Source organism: Triticum urartu, chromosome 7A (genome assembly GCF_056163025.1).
Source record: "Triticum urartu cultivar PI428250 chromosome 7A, HENAU_Tu73, whole genome shotgun sequence".
Lineage (NCBI taxonomy): Eukaryota > Viridiplantae > Streptophyta > Magnoliopsida > Poales > Poaceae > Triticum > Triticum urartu.
Window position 1 is genome coordinate 540,788,800 of NC_141879.1, and position 22,663 is coordinate 540,811,462.

At 46.5% G+C, this 22,663-nt stretch overlaps 1 long non-coding RNA gene across 1 annotated transcript; it reads right to left on the reverse strand.

The window, feature by feature from the left end:
- Positions 1–285: 285 nt before the first annotated feature.
- On the reverse strand, positions 286–3,732 carry LOC147960331 (uncharacterized). The gene is made up of 3 exons (XR_015612084.1): positions 2,664–3,732; positions 1,795–1,902; positions 286–555 (listed from the first exon to the last, which is right to left on the reverse strand). It is a non-coding gene; the product is annotated as an uncharacterized LOC147960331 (long non-coding RNA).
- Between the last annotated feature and the right edge of the window lie 18,931 nt (positions 3,733–22,663).

Below are 22,663 nucleotides of genomic sequence, written 5' to 3' on the forward strand. Positions count from 1 at the left end.
TCTACGTGAGGATGCCTCACCAGAGCGATGAAGGGACTGAGGAATAAAAAGAAGTCCTACTCTCCAATATACATAATCCTAAATGACTCAAAACATTTTTTTCTAGACTCAACAACGCCAGCGATTCGATCAAGCAGGGGGCTCCTAAGTCGGGGAAGGCTTTGATTACCAACTTGTAACACCCTTGATGTGGCTATATTTCCCACATGTCGGAGCACGACTTAGAGGCATAACCGCATTGAAGGCAATGTCACAAGAGAGGTAATCTTCACACAACCCATGTAATACATAAGGGAAAGAGATACATAGTTGGCTTACAATCGCCACTTCACACAATACATGAATAAAGCATTACATCATCCAGATACAATCAAGGTCCGACTGCGGAACCAAAATAAAAGAAGACTACCCATAATGCTACAGATCCCCGATCGCCCCAACTGGGCTCCACTACTGATCAACTGGAAACGGAAACAACATAACAAACACGATCTTCATCAAGCTCCTCCTTGAGCTCGGTTGCGTCACCTGCATGATATCATCGGCACCTGCAAGCTGGTTTTGGAAGTAATCTGTGAGTCACGGGGACTCAGCAATCTCACACCCTCGCGATCAAGACTATTTAAGCTTATAGGTAGGGGAAAGGTATGAGGTGGAGCTGCAGCAAGCACTAGCATATATGGTGGCTAACTTACGCAAATGAGAGCGAGAAGAGAAGGCAAAGCACGTTCGAGAAACTATGATCAAGAAGTGATCCTAGAACAACCTACGCCAAGCATAACTCCAACACCGTGTTCACTTCCCGGACTCCGCCGGAAAGAGACCATCACGGCTACACATGCGGTTGATGCATTTTACTTAAGATAAGTTTCAGATTTTCTACAAACGGACATTAACAAATTCCCATCTGCCCATAACCACGGGCACGGCTTTCGAAAGTTCAGAACCCTGCAGGGGTGTCCCAACTTAGCCCATCACAAGCTCTCACGGTCAACGAAGGATATTCCTTCTCCCAAGACAATCCGATCAGACTCGGCATCCCGGTTACAAGACATCCTCGACAATGGTAAAACAAGTCCAGCAAGACCGCCCGATGCGCTGACATCCCGATAGGAGTTACACATATCTCGTTCTCAGGGCACACCGGATAAGCAACCCGTACAACTAAAACCAGCCCTCGAGTTTCCCCGAGGTGGCGCTGCAAGGGGCTCTAGTTTGGACCAACACTTAGACAAGCACTGGCCCGGGGGGGTTAAAATAAGATGACCCTCGGGATGCGCGACTCCCAAGGGAAAAAGGCCAGGTGGCGAATGGTAAAACCAAGGTTGGGCCTTGCTGGAGGAGTTTTATTCAAAGCGAACTGTCAAGGGGTTCCCATTATAACCCAACCATGTAAGGAACGCAAAATCCGGGAACATAACACCGATATGACGGAAACTAGGGCGGCAAGAGTGGAAAAAAACACGAGGCATAAGGCCGAGCCTTCCACCCTTTACCAAGTATATAGATGCATTAATTAAATAAGAGATACTGTGATATCCCAACAAAAATCCATGTTCCAACATGGAACAAACTCCAATCTTCACCTGCAACTAACAACGCTATAAGAGGGGCTGAGCAAAGCGGTAACATAGCCAAACAACGGTTTGCTAGGACAAGGTGGGTTAGAGGCTTGACATGGCAACATGGGAGGCATGATATAGCAAGTGGTAGGTATCGCAGCATAGGCATAGCAATAGAGCGAGCAACTAGCAAGCAAAGATAGAAGTGATTTCGAGGGTATGGTCATCTTGCCTGAGATCCCGCAAGGAAGAAGGACGAGTCCATGAAGAAGACAAACGGACGTAGTCGAACGGATCCTCACAAACACGACGTTATCGGAACCAACCCGAAGAAGCAACACTGGAAAGAAGCAAACAACATAATAAACAACCATCACATAAACATGGCATGATGCACAATCAAATATGATGCATGTTCGGTTTAATGAAGCATGACATGGCAAAGTGCACAAGCAATCCTACAAATTAAGTGGAGCTCAATATGCAACTCCGTTGCATATTGACGGAACACCACATCAATTATTTAGTTCACTCTCGGTTAGGTACTCAACAATATTAAATGTTGGTTAACATGGCAAAAGGTGAAGCACAACAAAACTACCTATCTAGGCAAGTTTAAATGAGGCCGGAAACAACGAACAACAATTCCGGTAAAACCCCATATGCATATTTTAAGGTTTGGTACTGTTCTGCCCTAAACACAATTTTAGAGTTATTAAACATGCAAGAAAAGTGCACCATGTTAAACTAAGCATTTTTCTACCCCATTTACATATAAAGTTTATTAAATTCCGAGTTACGGTTATTTAGTTATGGATTAAAACATTTTAACAAGTTATTTGAGCAAATTTAAACAAACAACATTTTAAGCATTTTAAACATGGATGAAAATGACATATTATGAAACTAGACAAAAATCTAGGCATTTTACATATATAAGTTGTTTTAATCCGAGGCACGGTTTGTGAGTTATAATATGCATGAACTAGAGGGACTTTTATGTAAAACAGCTCTCTCTGGAAAATAGGAAAAATGTTATAAGGAAAACGGGCCGTATCTGTTGGCCCAATAGAGCAGAGAGGGTTTGGGGAGGCTGCTCACATGGGCCACGGCCCGCTGGTGCAGAGGGAGGGGCCGGCAGAGGCGATGATGGGCCGCGCCCAAAGGCAGAGGCGAGGGAAGTCGTATCTGGCGCGGGGTCAACGGGTGGTGTGCTCATCCTGGGATTCGACAGAAGCAGAGCTCGGCAGCAGAACCGGGCCATGGCACGGCGGAGCTTGGGCCCTGGGATGCTGGCGAGGTGGCCGTGGTGGTCGCCGGGAAGACGGCAGCGGGCGTCGGCAGGAGGAGCTCTGCTCTGGCGAGCTGGTTGTCGGCGGCGCGACGGATGGCAGGGGAGCGAGGTGCAGCGCCAGGAAGCACGCGGAGGCGGGACGACGCTGGAGCAGCAGCAACGGAACTTGGGGAGGCGGCGGAGACGAGTGGATCCGGACGCGTGGCGGCGTTCTCCGGCGGGGTGGCGCGACCGATGGAGCTGGAGGAGGCGACGCACGTCCTCTATTCAAAAGAGAGCTTCAGAGCCATGGTGCGGCACAGGTCCTCGTAGTTGTGGCGCGAGGTAGGCTTGCTGGTCGCCGGAGTGTCCAGACGAGGAGCGGAGGCGCGACGTCCCGTCCCGCTCGAAGCAAGGGTAGCAGGGACGGCGGCAGGGGATGGCGAGGCAGGGGACGCGTTTGGTGATGCACTGACTTGGCGCGGACGAAGGCACGGCTCCGGGCGGTGCAGGTAGCAGACGAGGCGGATCCGGCTTGCCGGCGCTGGATCTGGGCAACGGCGGCGCGGGTGGAGCTCAGGGGCGGCGTTGGGGACGAGATCGAGGCCGGCCATGGCGTCGGGCGCCGTGCTCCTCGTTCCCTGCAGGCAGACGACGACGGGAGAGCGAGGTGAGCACGGGAAGAAGAAGAAAGGAAGAGAAAGGGGATGGGCGCGAGGGAGGAGGAAGGGCCTCGATCCAATCGGGATTTGGGCTCTGGCTGCTTGCGGGTTCGTCCGATGTTGACAACGAGCTGGAGCGGTGGTTGGTTCGATTGGATGGAGGAGGAGACCCAGGAGAAGGGGATCAGGGAGGATCCCGATGGCGATTTGATTTTTGGCGGTGGCGAGGAGGAATGATGGGACAGGCTCCCTAGATGTTAGGGTTGGCCACTATATATATATATATATAGCAATGAGATAAAGGGCTATTTGGAACCTTTGATTTAGATCGGACGGTCAGATTAAAAGGTTGGGGAGTCCAAATAAGGAAACGGAGATGCTTTGTAGATTTTTGGGGATGACCCGGACACAACGGTGACGACTGTCCGGGTCGGGTCCGGGACAGCTTTTCGGACGCGCGCGAGAGGGGGTTTGATGCACTGAGCAGAGAGGGTTTCGGACCGTGCGATCGCATCGGACAGCTCCGGACGCGAAGATGGGTAGGCGGATGGACTAGGTGGGCTGTGGCGAGACTGCGAGGGGGAGATGAGAGAGAGAGGGCCCGGCATCTGTTTCCGGAGGCCGAAAACGTCCGACATTAGACCGGCTATAATGCCGCTATAGTTATCCGTTGGGGCATCAAACGGACTCCGAACGCGATGAAACTTGGCAGGCGGCCTACTGACAACAAAACAACACCGCATGCCAACTTTCAACCCATTCTGAGAACATTTTCCGGTCACTTATAAAATACTATTTCGTACATGCCGCGGGCGCGTGCAAGTGTGTCTGGGCTCAAAACGTACAACGGAAGGAACTGGGAAACCCGGACGGATGCAAGTTTTGAGAACATGATGATGCAATGCACATGATGACATGACAAGATGCAACATGCAAGCGAATGACAAGGCAACACAGCGAATAACTGGAAGACACCTGGCACAACGATCTCGAGGCGTCACACTACCCGCAAAGCCTTTTCGTTTAGTCTACCTAGCCGTCTAATCAACTGCCTGCATGCCACTTCTCCCATTTACTTCTCCATCGGGAACCGATTCTCCTCGGCTTCTTCACCTCCCCTTCGTCTTCATTTGCATCCAAACCCCACTGCGTTCACATTGTTTTAACCTCTTTAAATAATCATCTACTACTTCAGCTAGACTAGCCATCTAATCCTAATTCTACAAACCATAGCCCTCCATTCCAGTGGTTCCAAATGGCGATAGAGATCGAGATGCAGGTTTTTAGCGTCCAACATGTCCTCGTCGAAGGCTCGATGCACATAGTTGCCACCGTCACCGTCCACCCAAGGGTTGTTCGACAGTGGATCAACAATGTATCCAACTCCCTCGAAAAGGTAGAGACGAGGGTCATCGGTCTCGACACAGAGTACATGGAGCGTGCCCCTGGGATGATCCAGCGCGCCGCCGTCCTTCAGCTGTGCCTCGAAGATGAAGTTTTGGTGTACCACATCATACACTCGCCCTCCATACTAGGTGAGCTTCACGATTTCTTGTCTCGGGAGGACATATACTTCTGCGGGGCAGCCATCGAAGGGGACAAACAGAAACTGGATCCGTACAACCTTAATTTGAATAGCATCGCTAACCTACAAACCAGAATCAAAATTCCTGTAGAAGTTTGTGATAAACAGACACCATCCCTATTCGACGTAGCAAATTTTGTGCTCGGTACAAATCTTCAGAAGGGTGACGAGACGGTGGCATTAAGGTCATCTGGATGGGAGAATTATCCCTTGACGTACAAGCGGATAAAATATGCTGCCCTTGATGCCCGTGTGAGTTTCGAGATAGCTGCAAGGTCCAAAGAGCTTGTTGCGAAGCCGTCTCCCACGGAGAATGAGAACAAGAAGAAGAAGAAGAAGAAGAAGAAGAAGAAGAAGAAGAAGAAGAAGAAGAAGAAGAAGAAGAAGAAGAAGAAGAAGAAGAAGAAGAAAAGGTTGCACCAGCAGGAGGGCATTATGGATGGATGAACTATTTCCTCTCTTGTAAAAAAAATTATTCCCTCTCGGTGTATATTGATATAGATGGACTATTTCGATGGTGTGCATGTCTTTGGAATAGAGTAGTAGCGTGGGTCCGCTTGACTATAAGGAACTATTTATCCGCATATATAGCTTTCTCTACTACTCCTTCCAGTGATTGGTATGCAATGCATGTGTCTGTAGACATGACAGCTTGTCCATGGAAGTTCAACTACGGCGACCATCACGTTTCACGATTCCCACGACGCCTCTCCAACCCACGGCACCACGCCCCCCGATGTGCGCCTCACCCCTCTCGGCCGCACCGCCCCTCTGCCTTTGTGTGCATGACATGTGGGCCACCTAAAATGCGGCGAGCATCAAGTTTCTACCACAGCCACCCGCGATTCCCACGATGCCACTCGAACCCATGAAACCACACGTCCCCTGACCTGCGGCTCACCCCTCTTGGCCCCACTGCCCCTCTGCCTACGGGAGCATTACATGTGGACCAGTCACCTATCGGGTCCACATGTTATTGACTCAAAGGTAGGTGTAGTAAGGCGCTGAAGCTCAGTCCCGACGGCCCTGAGAGGGAAATGTAACTCCTGCGCCAGGGCTTGTGGTGCTCCCGCAGCATGAACTCGTGCCAAACTCGAGATTTGTTTCTTTACTATACATGCACGGAAAGATTTAATGGACATTGTAATCTCAACATGTGATGGGGAGCTCTAAATTTGAATTTGAAACTTATAAAACGAAAAGATTCAAAACAAATAAACTGGGAGAGAGGGAGTATATTGTAGGATGTGTCCCATACAAAATAAGTCCCCTGGTTTGTCACCGCAAAGATGCGGTTAGAAAGGAGCACATCATCTTCCTACTCGTACGGCAACAAATCGGCCGCAGATAGCATGGTCCGCCTTTGACCGCCATGTGCAAGGTTCGTGCTATCTTATTCAATCTCACCGTGGTTCCATCGTACCAATTCATGCGGTGGCCCATTGCATGGCTGATCCCAATGTTGGACAAAGGTTCTACGGGAGCGGTTTCACCGTTGTAAATGTTGTGCAAATTGATGTTGGTACCCTCCCGTACATATGCAAGCCAATCTCCACTCGCACCGAGCCTAACCTGTGAAACAGTGGGCAGGGGGAGAATTAGGAAATGGACACGGAAGTAGTCTTTAGAATGCATTTACTACGTGATCAAACTCATCTTACCTGCTCATCGGAGGAAATCCGAGTGCCCCTCAACGTCGGCATCTCAAGGGGCGTCAACTTGCAACTACGGCCACACCGCGCTAGAGAGACCCCCAAGGAAACATCCTCGTGCATTCCATGGAACATCAAGATGCATTTGTATGAGTAGTTTATCTTGTGAGAGAAAAGGATGAACGAGGGAAGGCCTCTAGAGATATAGATGGACACTACTACTACCAATGTGCTGGCCCGTGCGTTGCAATGGATCCAAAGTAGTAGAATAATACTTGTTCACGTGCTTGAAATATAAACACTCTAGTTTTGATATACATGTGTTAGCAGACATGAAAGCTTGTCCATGGAAGTTGAACCACGACGACCATCACGTTTCTTGTTTCTACCACTAAGCCACTGAAGTTCGGTCCCGTGGGCCCCGAGAGGGAAATGTAACTCCTGCGGCAGGCCTTGTGGTGCTCCCATAGTACGAGCTCGTGCCAAAACTGGAATTTTTTTTCTTACTACTACCAACTAGTACTAGTAAGGTACACGTGCATTGCACGCATGAGATTCTGGTGGTTCGTGCATTATGCTTCTACATGTGGAGCTTTCTGGATTCTAACATGTGGCAAAATCTGGTGGAATGTAAGGTTAGGCAAGTTTTATTAACTTAGGCGAGTGTTTGATTCAAGCCACACCTTAGGCAAGCCACACTAAGGCCCCACATGACATACACACAAAAAATGTGGCAAGATTCCCTTAGGCTTGCCAACTTGTTTCTCTCGTTTTGAAGAACTAATAACTTTGCCTAAGCTTAGTTGTGGCAAAGTTAGGGTCTGTTTGATTCAAAGGATTTTCATAGGACCTTTGAAGGATTAGAATCCTTAAGAATTTTTCCTACGTTGGTCGTTTGATTCATAGGATTGAATCATGTAGAATATTTTCCTAAGGATTCATTTGTACTACATTTCACAGGAATTCTAACATGCACTCCAACCTCTTGAAAGAAATCCTTTGTTTTTCATGTGACACAATCAAACAAACTCAAATCCTATAGGGATCCAATGAACATGCCATTCCAATCCTACTTTTTTCCTATTCCTGTGTTTCTGCAATCCTATGAATCAAAGAGGCCCTTAGTCATGAATTAAGTTCAACCATGGAGTCTTCTAGATTATACATGTGGCAGAATCTGGTGGATGATATCCAACGGCCAGTAGTGCTCGGATTTGCCATCTTTGTACCGTCGGATTGGCTTCATCCAACGACCAACTTTCAAAGTTTTTCACACACTATATAGGGGGTATAGATATAGATCTGCCGGTCCGTTGCAATGGATCCAAAGTATATATATCTATTTAGTGGAGTGCACTCTAAACACATTATCTATTTATTTTTCTCTAACCTTCCGTAGCCATGCAACCAAGCCACATAATTTTCATGGGTGCCCCCCACATCATATTATTCATACTACATTGATTGAAAAAAAGATAAATCACCCAAAACAAGATCTTCCCGTTTTTTGTTCTTACGATGTTGTGCCATGCACGTACCTACTAGTTGTATAGTGGTAGTACTAGTAATATAGTATTAGGAGTACAAACTTGGTACTAGTAGGAGTAGTACTAGTACGGAATGCTCCTGCTCTATCAATGAGCCCCGTCTGACACCAAATTTCTTGGCTTCCGTGCTATAGCTAGATCTTCCCCTCGTTTATTTTTTCCAACCCGGCGGCGGGCGGGGTGTCGGTTTGCTCAACGACGGTCCCACATGAAAGTGAAAATGCTAGGCAACACGCCTTCCCTAAGCCATGTGTCGTGCCGGACGGGCCGTGTTGTACTCCTGATTCTCGGGTGTGTGGGGGTGCGACGCAAAAGCGGCAGGCCTTTTCCTTTTACCAGAAATGTGCTCGTGCGTTGCGATGGATCCAAAGTGGTAGAATAGTAGTATTTGTTCACAAACTTGAAAGAAATCACTATTGTTTTGATATACTCCTAATATATTACTCCCTCCGTACCTAAATATTTTTCTTTTTTGAGATTTCAAATGGACTATCACATACGGATTGTATAGACATATTCTAGTGTTTCTAGCAAGATGCCCGCGCGTTGCACAAAGTTGATGGAAAAGGTAAGCACAACTTATAAATTGACGTATGGAGTATTAGTTACAGTGATGCATATAATTAAGCAAAGGGATCGCACATGTCGGTATTGACTGGAACGAGAATGCAACGGCATAATAAGAATTAAGGCCACGATGATGCGATCGCAATGGTGGTTACAGAAGGCAAGAAGAAAGATGGATCCACAAACGTACGACCTCCTCCTCCTCAACTTAGTGCGCCGGGACACCGACCGGCGGCTAAGGAGAGGCGGCTTTTGTGGCGAGGTCGAGGTGCTTCTCAGCAAAGGCATCCAAGGCTTCCAGCCGGTTGAGGAAGGCCAACGTCGTAGTGTCCTCACTGGCCTTGTAGATACCTATGTACACGATTTCCTCGTACATGTGGATGTGTAGGTCGACGAATTCTTGCAGGGCGAGGCGCCTCGCGGTGAGCGCGACCTCCAGGTGGACATTCTTCGTGGCGTCGGCGGGCAGTCGCAGGGCCACCAGTGCTTGAAAGAGGTTCCGGCCATGGAGGCCGATTAGGGTGGCAGGCAATGAGGAGCCCGGGCGTGCGGGCTGGAGGAGTACGGCGATGTCGTCCGCGAGCTTCTTGAGGACGGTGAACTTGTTGCTGGTGGCAACGATCATCTAGTCCAACTGAGAGTCGTAGTTGGCGTCGAAGGCGACCATCCACCAGCCGGTCCCCAACACCGTCTGGAGACGATCCTCGGCGCCATGCCGCAGGCCGGCGTCGTGGACCATCTGGCGCAGCCGCTGGCCGCTCACGAGCATTGTCGCCATGGGTCTAGAGTGAGCTCTTTTGCGCTTAGTGTAGGTGCTTAGGCAAATGCTTAGGTGCGTACGATGTGGTAGATGCATTGGAATGGAGGGGCGCCTTTATATGAGGGCAATGAGGGCAAACTGCATTGCATTCACATTGTGCAGCCTCTTTTCCCGGACCTCCTCCCATTACTTCCCCCATGCATTAATTGAAGAAGGATGCATTGGCCGTTCAACATATCGGGAACCGCTACTCCCTCCCTCGTCTACATTAAAGCCGTATCGAGAACTGCGCCGCCCGCTGTCAAATCGAATACTCCCTCCTTCTAGGTGAGTATTAAGTCATCTTACGAAAACCAAATACTCCCTCCTTTCCGGTTTATAAGGCTCAATTCAAAAATCTCGCCAACTAAGGTAGATGATGAGTGGTGGAATATTTTTTGTAGTTTGCAAAAGCACCCAATTAGTGCTCTTGTTTTCCTCAAAAAAGTATGTTTACGAATGCATTAATTGCAATGCATGCATGCATGCATAAAGTGCATGCATTGGTCGGTTTTCTCTTAATACTTGCATGCAATGATTTAATGCACCTTGAAGTCTGAGCATGTGATGGGGAACAACCAAATTGAGCCTTATAAAATGGAAAAACTAAAATTTTGAGATAAGCCCTATAAACCGGAAAGGAGGGAGTAGTAAACACATAGGTGTGGTACATTAACTCTCACGTTGTTTCTTAATTTTTGACATAAATAGAGGAATCAACCAAGAAGAGATGTGGGGCTTGTATGCTTTTAATGACTTGAGACTATCAAACATGACATGCAGTGGTCAGTTCGTTGCACAAGAACAAATACAACCCACGTCAGCACACACGCATCTTATATAGCATCACATCCAATGGCTATAAAAGATGAATGAGACCAAATTATATCTCATCTAGATGAGTTCTAGCAAAACTATATTAATAATACTTAGTACTCCTGCGCCATGTATCATATATTAGTATCATGTAGTACTTTATTTATTTATGAGGTATCCAGATGGCACTGCACCGCCAAGAAAAGAGGGTAACATCAAAATTATGGACTACTTTTTTGAGTATGTTGGTAAGGTCCAGTCATAGTCACTTGTTGAAATCTCTAAAAAGACAAATGCCCCCTCGGTCCGGAAATACTTGTCATCAAAATGGATAAAAGGAAATGTATCTAGACGTATTTTAGTTTTAGATACATCTCTTTTTATCCATTTTGATGACAAGTATTTTCGGACGGAGGGAGTAGAAAACAGAGTTGGTGATGATGGTGTGCATGCCATCCTGCAATATAGGTCGTCGGATTTATATCTAATGGATAGGAAAGAAACTATGGCAATTTTGCAAAAATATACCCACACGTCTCTCCACGTTCACAAATAAGGCCTTCCCTCGTTCAACCTTTTCTCTCACAAGATAAACTACTCATACAAAAGCATCTTGATGTTCCGTGCAACGCACGGGCAGCTAGCTTATTTCTTTTAAAATAGTTGCTGCGGTAATTGGGTTGAAGTGATATATTTTATGTCTGCCCCGAATGATTTCAGATTCACTAGTAGTAACAAAGAAAAGGTTGCCTTGTTAATTAACAGAAAACAGGGTGAAAACTATCACATGAGGCCGGTAAAAACAAGGCACACTGGGTTCAGCGTCATCGTCACTACAGCTGTGCGCGTGCGAGAAGTCTACATATCGAGGGGGCTACCGAGCGAGGCACCGAGACACAATGTTTGAGAGAGAAACCAATTGACAGATTATGATCAGATCGAGTTGTCACCCTTCTGCTGTCATTGTTGGGGGGAGGGAGAGAAAGACGTATCGAGAGTGTGTAGGCACAGAGGCACAACTAGCGAGTGTGTGTGTGTGTGTGCGTTTGAAAGAGGAGTAGATAGATTATTATCAAGATCGATGTGCCACCCTACTCCTTCGGTCCCGGGTAGTGTGTGTGTATGTTTGAGAGAGAAGCCAGTCGATAGATTAGTATCAAGATCGAGGTGTCACCCTACTCCTTCGGTGTTGGGAAGTGTGGGTGTGTGGGGGGCAGTGACACTCACATATCTCTACTCTTATAAAAAAACAGAGTTGGTGATTATGGTGTTCCTGCCATCCTGCAATATAGGCCATCCAATTTATATCCGACGGACAGGAAGGAAACTATGGCAATTTTGCAAAAATATACCCACACCCCTCTCCGCATTTGAAAATAAGGCATTCCCTCGTTCATCCTTTTCTCCCACAAGATAAACTTCTCATACAGATGCATCTTGATGTTCCGTGCAACGCATGGGCATCTTCCTAGTAGGGAGAAGAAGTTTGTGTGACACATATCTAGCTATATTAAGGGATAGGTAGATAGCATATGTGTGAGAGACATTAGTGGTTGTGGGTGGGCAGAATTAAAGGTGTGGGCGTGTTAGACATAGAGAGCGTGTGTGTTTCTATGTGAGAGACTTGTAGGACGGGGTAGAAAGACGAATTTAACCCTGACTGAGGGAGAGAAATACACGAAGTGCGCATTGTGATTCCGTTGCCCACAGGGAAATGAGATATGTATGCATGTGAGAGAGATTGCACAATTCATTCACATATCACTATCTAGCGATCGTGGACGTGCATCGCTTGAACATAAGTCAATATCTACTTCGTATCATGGCCAAAGGTACAATATCGATTCAACGCTATAAATATTGGACACTAACATATCACATTTTTTCTATTTAAATAAGCCTTTTTAGTTGTGCATGCCAAAGTTACAGTGATGTTTCTTCAAACAACCAATGTAGCTATCATGAACATGCACCATTGTTACTCTTCCATTCAAATTCATTAGTCTTGGATGATTTAAGTTTCTATTTTGAAGTAATATATGTAATATTCATATATGAATTCAACGGGTACACAATTTATGAAATGGAGGCTATATAATCATATGAGGTAACACTTTTAAGTAGCTGACTACAATATCCATTTCTTTTTGTGCGCCTCTACACTAACACGTCAATGCATTATGTTTAAAGTAAATAACCAATGGCACTAAATTATCTATTTACACGAGAAATACATAGGCTGAGCGTTTGATCCCTTTTTTGTGAACGCGCCACTACACCCGTACGATTGGCCGCGCTCGTGTGAATGTCCAAGTTATCGGCGCATCATCCCGAGTTATTGTATTTTTTCTGGGGTGGACTTCACACCAGTTATTAACTACTGACGCGTGCCCCGTGTACACAGTCTAGCATGACCTTCCCGCTAGCACAGTCCAAAATTAGTTGAAACTGGATACGAACGATCCCACGGGCAGCAAAATCTCCCGCCTCCTTCTAAAATTTCCGCCACCTTAGTCTTTAGCATGCGAAATCCCCCTTTTGTCCTTGGTTCACAGAGACCAACAGTTACAATACCGCCCTCATCTACATGATAGGTCGGGGCTGCTTTGGTAACTTCCGGTTCCCCCACTACACGGCACCCCCATTTCCTCTCCCCCTCCCGCAAAAACGACTAACTCCACAGCACCAGAGCATCTTACATCACGTCGTCCGTACTTCATCGCCCTTTCTCCCCTCCCCTCTCGAAACCCTAGACTGCTCATCCATCGGCGTACCATAGCCCATTCACTGCCAGCGGCGTCCACCTCGCCGGATCTGCTTCTGCGGCCGCATCTACCCCTCCCACCTCCCCTAGAAACAAGTAGACTGCTCATCCACCACTGTACCACAGCCCATTCAGTGCCGGCCTTATCCATGGTGCCGGATCTGCTTCGCCGGTACTCTCGTCAACCGCCGTGCATCTGCAGTGGCTCATTCGTACTCCCCACCGTAGACGCTTCGTCCACACCCCCCGGAGCCGCCCCACCGACGCCCCCGTCGACAGCCTCTGATCCTCTTCGCTGACACCTTCCTCAACCCTACCGGAGCCGCTTCGCCGACACCTTCCTCAACCCTACCGGAGTAGCTTCGCCTATACCATTCTCAACCCTACCGGGGCCGCTTTGCCAACTCACAAGTCCACGGCCTTAGATCCGCTTCCTCGCACCCTCATCCAACCTACCGGAGCAGCTTCTGACGCCCCATCCACGGCCGCAGATCCGCATCATCGACACCACCCTTAACCCAAACACCGGAGCAGCTTCTGACGCCCCGTCCATGGCCGCAGATCCGCATCGTCGACACCATCCTTAACCCAACCACCGGAGCAGCTTCACCTACGCCCTCATCCACGGCCATAGATCCGCTTCGCCCACACCGTAGTCCACCCTACCGGAGCCGCTCCACAAACATCCTACTTGACGGTTCTAGATTTCTTACCGGACCCCGACAACCAGCGAGCGTCATCACCCTCGACGTTTCTAACCTGATTCCCACAGTCTGGAGAGATGCCAAGCACCCGCCACGGCCTATGTACTTGTCACCTTTAAACCCGTCCAGCATCACCTGTCCGATGTACTTCAAATATACTAACCGGTCGCTGTTACCTGTTATGCAACTGGCAAAAACTACAAGGACGATGTTTCTTCTGGATCTAACAGCTTGGCCAACCAAGATCCTGGACTGAGGCATTGCTATGATCTTGTAAGCGCGTCTCTCTCTTGTATTGTTCTGTGCCTGCCTGCGTGCTTTGCTAGGATTTTTGACCAGTAATCCCTTTGTGCAGACAATGATTTCTACTACTGGCTGCTAAATTAGATATGTAGATGTCATGCATGATACTACCTCGTACCTCCATTCCTAAATATAAGTCTTTCTAGAGATTCCACTATAGGCAACATACGGAGGAAAATGAGTGAATCTACACTCGAAAATGCATCTATATACATCTGTATGTGGTCCATACTGGAATTTCTACAAAGACATATATTTAGGAACAGGGGCAGTACATTACACAAAATCGTAGGTGGCAAGTAGGAATTCCAGTGCACTACATTAGGCTCCCTTAGAGTGCCTGCTAGTCCAGCATACAGAGTCATGGCTAGTTTATGGTACGCACACAATCGTTAATTGGTGGTTTAAATATGCACAAGGGATATGCAATGTAGTATCATGTAGAGATGTCTGAAATTAGCCGTGTCAACTTGCAGATAGGGTTACACAATGAAAAAGTACAAGATGTATGTGGCAATTTCATGGAACATCGCAAAAAAAGGAGAGGCAGCGGTGAGCCTATACAGTGTGCCATTGTACGTCACTCCTCCATTGCAATCATCGTGGCATATTATTTGTATGCCATTTCTATTAGCCAAGTTTCTTAGGGACAGTTATTATGAGTTATCCTAAGAAAATAAGCGCCTGTGAATATAAGCTCCATGTAATAAGTCAACCAGTTCTTTTCATTGCGTTTTCAGCTTATCTTTGGTATGATCAATGGAAAGTCTAGATTGCATTATATTTTTTTCATTTTGCTGCCCATATGGAAATTAATTTGACTTGCAAACATCACAAATTGAACCCATTGCAGTAACTAATATGATAGGAAAACAGACCATCACTATTTGCTCAAAATGCAAATACAAAGATACCATCTACTTGGCACAATCTACTTTGGTCAATGTTTTCCATAGAGTTCCCATTGCCTAATTTAAACGAAGAACGCATGACCCACATTTAAATGAAGAACAATTATTTATTGAAATTCGATGGTCCAAGTGGCTGGTTATTATCGTATAGCAGCACCACCTGAAAGCATCATATAGCAGCAGCAGAAGCAGCTCATAGCAACTCATCATACAGCAGCAGCAGTCTGCAATTCATCATATACCAGCAGCAGCTCATAGCAATTCATCATATAGCAGCAGCAGGAGCAGCTCATAGCAATTCATCATATAGCAGCAGCAGGAGCAGCTCATAGCAATTCATCATATAGCAGCAGCAGGAGCAGCGTGTAGCAACTCATCATATAGCAGCAGCAGGAGCAGCTTGTAGCAACTCATCATATAGCAGCAGCAGGAGCTCATAGCAATTCATCATATAGCAGCAGCAGCTCATAGCAACTCATCATACAGTAGCAGCAGCTCATAGCAATTCATCATATAGCAGTAGCAGGAGCAGCTCATAGCAATGCATCATATAGCAGCAGCAGGAGCAGCTCATAGCAATTCATCGTATAGTGGATCAGAATGAAAATTTAGCAAAAAATCAGAGGAGATCCTCACCTTGTTGGATGAGCTCATCCTTCAATAGCACCTCAAGGCCATGGCCTGGGAGGAGGGGAGGGGGGATAAGGTGCCTTATGCCGCAGTGTGGCATCAGCCGTAGTTGGGCAGCGCCCGCCGGAGTAGTGCGTTGGACGAACCACAGTGGAGCAGCTGCTGGAGACCATGAGAATGAGGGGCGGCACCAGAGGGAGGAGAAGCCAGGGATATTTGCCCCTACCCTCCGGCCATGTAGCCTAGATGGACATAGCATCGTCGAGGACAAGGCCAGATGGGACCAGTGGCGACGGCTCACTGGAGGAACCCTAGTGCTGCAGGTAGGGGATCGAGGTACAGGGAAAGGGGAGAGGAGATGCAAGCGGGCAGGGCAATGAATGATTGCGTGTTTGTTTTTACTTGAGGGTCAGGTGTGACACGGGCGTCAGCAGTTGCATTTTGAGTGTAATATAGGCAGACAACAGAGTCATTTCACTATTCCCCTTCCCTTCAATTTTTAGTGAGGTTCTACCCGAAACAACCCCCTCCAAAGCGAAATTAGTTAAGCCCAAGCCCATAACTCAAAATGACTTCTTTACATCTTTTATGGCTTATTTTGACAATATGCCCTGAAAAGACAGAATCGAACTCGCCCTTAACCTGCAATTCAATTGTGCGTGCAATGATGAATCACTCCTGCCTGCTATCTGTACATTTAGGCATCATCATACATGGCATAACCTAATACATGTGCATTCCATTGTAGAATCTGGAATATGCAATGTTTATGTTAGTTCATACGTTGCACATGATGTTTAAATGCCCCTTAAATCTAGTCAGTCAAGTGATGGTCTTTAAGCCTCCTTCTTTGCTTCTTTTCTTGATATGTAAGATTTGCTCACACATCTGTTCAATTGCTTGTTTGCATCAGCCAACCATACTAGGACTGTTTGCTTTGATTACTTGATGTTCTTGACATAGCACTCTAACAGAGCTTGTCAATGATTTAAACACTAAGGGTTGCTGTAGTGGGGCCTTGTCTAACTCATAGGTGACATAAAGGTTTGGTTGTACACTATAGTAGGCTCTCCAAGAGTAGCTGGAGATCCAGTTCGAAGGTATGCCTAGTTTTTACATAGTACAGACATAGTAAATGCTCATTTCATTATGTGCAAGTGCAAGAGATGCGGCATGTTTCATTATGTGGTGTTGTTTTGTTATAATCTCATTCTTTTGTGTTCACAGACTGGAAAGTATGCATATTTATCTTCCAAGGAGACGAGTAACTAGTTTGTGTCACCTTGCAGAGGGGGTGCAATGAAGAGAAGATTGAGGATTTCCAAGTACAAGATGTTAGGAAGGAGCCTTGCAAGAGAAGTAGGAGCTGCACTGAGCCTCTTCAACCTGCTAAGGTAAGTCACTGTATGCAACTCAACAGTTCAATTCCTTGTTTGTTTCAGGCATAGTTAATTTTCTCTTTTCAATTGCTTTATTTGTCCTTAGTTAATGAGATGCCCAAATAATCATGCCTGATGTTTGGTACTTGTATCACTATTAGTTGACATAATTAAAGGCCTTACCATTTAATTACTCTGCCGAAGTGTGCCTGAAGCTTTGAAGTGTATTAACCAACTATTATTGCATGAGGCTCACAATCTAGTTTATACTATGCTAATGATTGCATAGTTTTGCCTGCTGTAGTATGTTTGTATGAAACCCTCTGCTATTCATTATGCTTCCTAAGACTTTAATTGAGGCACAGAATGGCCAACTGCTTGCTTACTTATACGCAACGTGCTGTCTAAATTTGTAACTTGTCTGTGTTTTCGATTGGGCCCCAACATCATGCTCCTCTGGTGAGCTAAGAGGGATTTCTGTATGCAGGCTGCACAGACTATCTTTGTTATCATTTTTAAAATATCACCTGCTTATGCTTCATGACGTGTAACATTTTTTTTTGAAAGTGACGTGTAACATTATTGTTAGTCCTGTTTTGCCATGTAGTACAAAATAGTGTCTTGTTCGCTTCACTGTTGTAACTATATTTTTGCCCTAGTCATGTGTACTTACAGAAACATTTCAGGATGAAGTGACATCAACACAAAGATCTGCGAGCAGTGCGGCATGGCCGTTATCGAATGATTATGGATTGGAATTGGAATATGTTGATGTTCTCGAGCATCAACTAGAGGTGGCAAGACAACGTGTACATGATTGTCAACGTATAATCAACAAGTTGAGACTGGACATGCAGGTATTAGATGCAGGAGTCAAAAAAATGAAACAAGACACTGAGGTAACCATGAAGGAATTGGAGATTTTGCAGACTGGAATTTGTGCTATCTGAATCTGGCCAATCCTATTTTCTGAAGATATTATAGTTTAAATGGAGTTAAGTTGATGCGCGTCCATGATGTATGAGCTGTATTTGCCCAGTGGGTATAATCGGCTGTAATTTCTTTATTGTATAGTGTAGGATTATTCTACCTTTCTATGCCTTGATCTCTTTGTTGTAATAGTGTAGGCTTTTTAGAGGTGATAGTATTGAGTAGGATAATTCTTTGAATATGCTATATCGTTCAAACGAGGGCCAATTCGCCCGACCATGGCCCTCCACGGGCCGTCGGATCCATGGGCCTTCTACGTCTCGTAGGATCCATGGGCCTTCTACGTCTCGTAGGATCCATGGGCCTTGTATGTCTCGTAGGATCCATGGGCCGCCGGCTCATTTATGGGTCTTGTACGGGCCTTTAATGGGCTGTAGACGGGCCTTTAATGGAAATCGTACGTTTTATGGGCTGACCATAACGGGCCGTTAATAGGCCGTATTTGGTGATGCTATGAAAATGGCCCAACAGACTAACGGTCCCCAAACGGGCCGACTATAACGACGGGCTGAATTTGGCCCACAAACAGAAAATGACAGTAACGGGTCATAAGTAACCGAATGCTGCAAATGAACCCAAGAATAAATGGGCCCTCAGAAGGCTAAAAGTTAACTTGGGCTGGAAACGGCCCAACGGAATAACGGGCCGTTAATGGGTATAAAGTGATACACTGTTCATTACGGGCCAGTTTCACCACAGGCCGTTAATGGGTGTAAAGTAATACAATGTTCATTACGGGCCAGTTTCAACACGGGCCGCTAATGGGCCAAGAGTTACAAAGAGCCTCATATCGGCCGAAAGACGTCATGGGCTATACATGGGTCAGAAGTGAAAATGGGCTGGAATCATATTGGACGGCCCAGATGACGCTACTGGGCCTAATTTGGATAGGGCGTAACGGGCCTTGGGTTAGCGAGCTGTAAATGGGCTATATGCGACCAGGCCGTTAACAGGCTTTCCATGGGCCGGCACGACAGCTTTTGACCAAGTCAAATGGGCCGGCCTTTTCACGGGAATGGGCCACTGTTGGGCCGTGCCACGTGTCGACGTATCATAGGCGCCTTCTGTCCAGTGAGTGGATGACATCTGTCCCAACGATGAGCCGACACGTGTTTCCTCTAGCCAATGATGATTTTACACGTGGAAAATCCCCATTGGTCGGGGTTGTTAACGGGTTATCGGATCCAAAACCCGACCCGATAGCTTAACGGCGTTCCGTTACGGTGGATGCCACGTGTCGGTCACCCTTGACGAAAGCACTTCTATGACGGGTGATTTATTGTCATGGAAGTGGACACTTCCGTGATGATAATTTTGGTAATGTCATGGAACACTTCTACGACAGCACAGGTATGACTATCTTGATTCTGTCATAAATTTGTCATGGATGTACATGCATGACAAAAAAGCGACCTACTGTGACAAACACGTATCATCACAGAAGTGTATTTTTTTGTAGTGTTAGGGCAGTTCCGCTTCCAGTGACTAGTCCCTTTGTAGTAGAAGCACTCAGTTTCAGGCTTGGGTCCAGATTTGAGCTTCTTCCCGAGAGTGACAACTTGCTTGCCATTCTTCTTGAAGTTCCCCTTCTTTCCCTTGCCCTTTTCCTTGAAACTAGTGGTCTTGATAACCATCAACACTTGTTGCTGCTTCTTGATTTCTACCTCTGCAGCTTTAAGCATAGCAAAGAGCTCGGGAATCGTCTTATCCATCCCTTGCATATTATAGTTCATCACGAAGCCTTTGTAGCTTGGTGGCAGTGATTGAAGAACTCTGTCAATAACACTATCATCCGGAAGATTAACTCCCAGTTGAGTCAAGTGGTTGTGGTACCCAGACATTCTAAGTATGTGTTCACTAACAGAACTGTTCTCCTCCATCTTGCAGCTATAGAACTTGTTGGAGATTTCATATCTCTCAACTTGGGCATTTGCCTGAAATATTAACTTCAACTCCTGGAACATCTCATATGGTCCATGACCTTCAAAATGTCTTTGAACCCGATTCTACGCCGTAAAGCATGGCACACTGAACTATTGAGTAGTCATCAGATTGAGCTTGCCAGACGTTCATAACATCAGCATCTGCTCCCGCAGCAATCCTTTCACCTAGCGGTGCATCAAGGACATAATTCTTCTATGCAGCAATGAGGATAATCCTCAAGTTACAGACCCAGTCCGTGTAGTTGCTACCATCATCTTTCAACTTCACTTTCTCTAGGAACGCATTATAATTCAAGGGAACGGTAGCATGGGCCATTGATCTATAACAACATAGATATGCAAAAACTATCAGGTACTAAGTTCATGATAAATTAAAGTTCAACTAAACATATTACTTAAGAACTCCCACTTAGATAGACATCCCTCGAGTCATCTAAATGATCACATGATCCATATCAACTAAACCATGTCCGATCATCACGTGAGATGGAGTAGTTTTCAATGGTGAACATCTTCTATGTTGATCATATCTACTATATGATTCACGCTCGACCTTTCGGTCTCCAGTGTTCCGAGGCCATGTCTGTCCATGCTAGGCTTGTCAAGTTTAACCCGAGTATTCGCACGTGCAAAACTGTCTTGCGCCCGTTGTATCTGAACTAGAGCTTATCACACCCGATCATCATGTGGTGTCTCGGCACGATGAACTATCGCAACGGTGCATACTCAAGGAGAACACTTATACCTTGAAATTTAGTGAGAGATCATCTTATAATGCTATCATCGTACTAAGCAAAATAAGATGCATAAAAGATAAACATCACATGCAATCAAAATATGTGACATGATATGGCCATCATCATCTTGTGCCTTTGATCTCCATCTCCAAAGCACCATCATGATCTCCACCGTCACCGGGTTGACACCTTGATCTCCATCGTAGCGTCGTTATCGTCTCGCCAACTATTGCTTCTACAACTATCGCTAACGCATAGTGATAAAGTAAAGCAATTACATGGCGCTTGAATTTCATACAATAAAGCGGCAACCATAAGGCTCCTGCCAGTTTCCGATAACTTTTACAAAACATGATCATCTCGTACAATAACGTATATCACATCATGTCTTGATCATATCACATCACAACATGCCATGCAAAAACAAGTTAGACGTCCTCTACTTTGATGTTGCAAGTTTTACGTGGCTGCTACAGGCTTCTAGTAAGAACTTTTCTTACCTACACATCAAAACCACAACGGTGATTTATCAAGTTTGCTGTTTTAACCTTCAACAAGGACCGGCCACAGTCAAATCCGATTCAACTAAAGTTGGAGAAACAGACACCCACTAGCCACCTTTATGCAAAACAAGTTGCATGTTTGTCGGTGGAACCGGTCTCGTGAACGTGGTCATGTAAGGTTGGTCCGGGCCGCTTCATCCAACAATACCGCCGAATCAAAATAAGACATTGGTGGTAAGCAATATGACGATCACTGCCCACAAATCTTTGTGTTCTAGTCATGCATATCATCTACGCATAGACCTGGCTCTAATGCCACTATAGGGGAACGTAGCACGCAATTTCAAAAAAAATCCTACGATCACGCAAGATCTATCTAGGATATGCATAGCAACGAGAGGGGGAGAGTGTGTCCACGTATCCTCGTAGACCAAAAGCGGAAGCGTTAGTTTAACGTAGTTGACGTAGTCGAACGTCTTCTCGATTCAACCGATCAAGTACCGAACGTATGGCACCTTCGAGTTATGCACACATTCAGCTCGATGATGTCCCTCGAACTCTTGATGTAGCAAAGTGTCGAGGGAGAGTTTCGTCAGCACAACGGCGTGGTGACGGTGATGGTGAAGTGATCCGCGCAGGGCTTCGCCTGAGCACTACGACAATATGACCGGAGGAGTAAACAGTGGGGGGCACCGCACACGGCTAAGAACAATTGATGTGTCTTAGAGGTGCCCCCCCTCGCCCCCGTATATAAAGAAGGGAGAGGGGAGGAGGCCGGCCTAGGGCGCGCCAAGTGGGGGAGTCCCACTTGGACTCCTTGTCCAATTCGCCCCCCCCCCTTTCCTTTTACTAGAAGGGGAAAGGGGGGAGGAGAGGGAGGAGGAGAAGGAAAGGGGGCCACGCCCCCTCCCCTAGTCCAATTCGGATTCCTTCCCTGGGGAGGGCTCCACCCCTTGTGGGCTGCCTTGCCTTCCTCCTATGGCCCATGTGGGCCATATCTTCCCCCGGGGGGTTCCGGTAACCCCCCCCCCCCCGGTACTCCGATACGTCCCCGATACTTTTCGAAACACTTCCGGTGTCCGAATACTATCGTCCAATATATCAATCTTTACCTCTCGACCATTTCGAGACTCCTCGTCATGTTCGTGATATCATCCAGGACTCTGAACAATCTTCGGCCACCAAAACACATAACATAATACAAATTGTCATCAAACATTAAGCATGCGGAACCTACGGGTTCGAGAACTATGTAGACATGACCGAGACACCTCTCCGGTCAATAACCAATAGCGGAACCTGGATGCTCATATTGGTTCCCACATATTCTACGAAG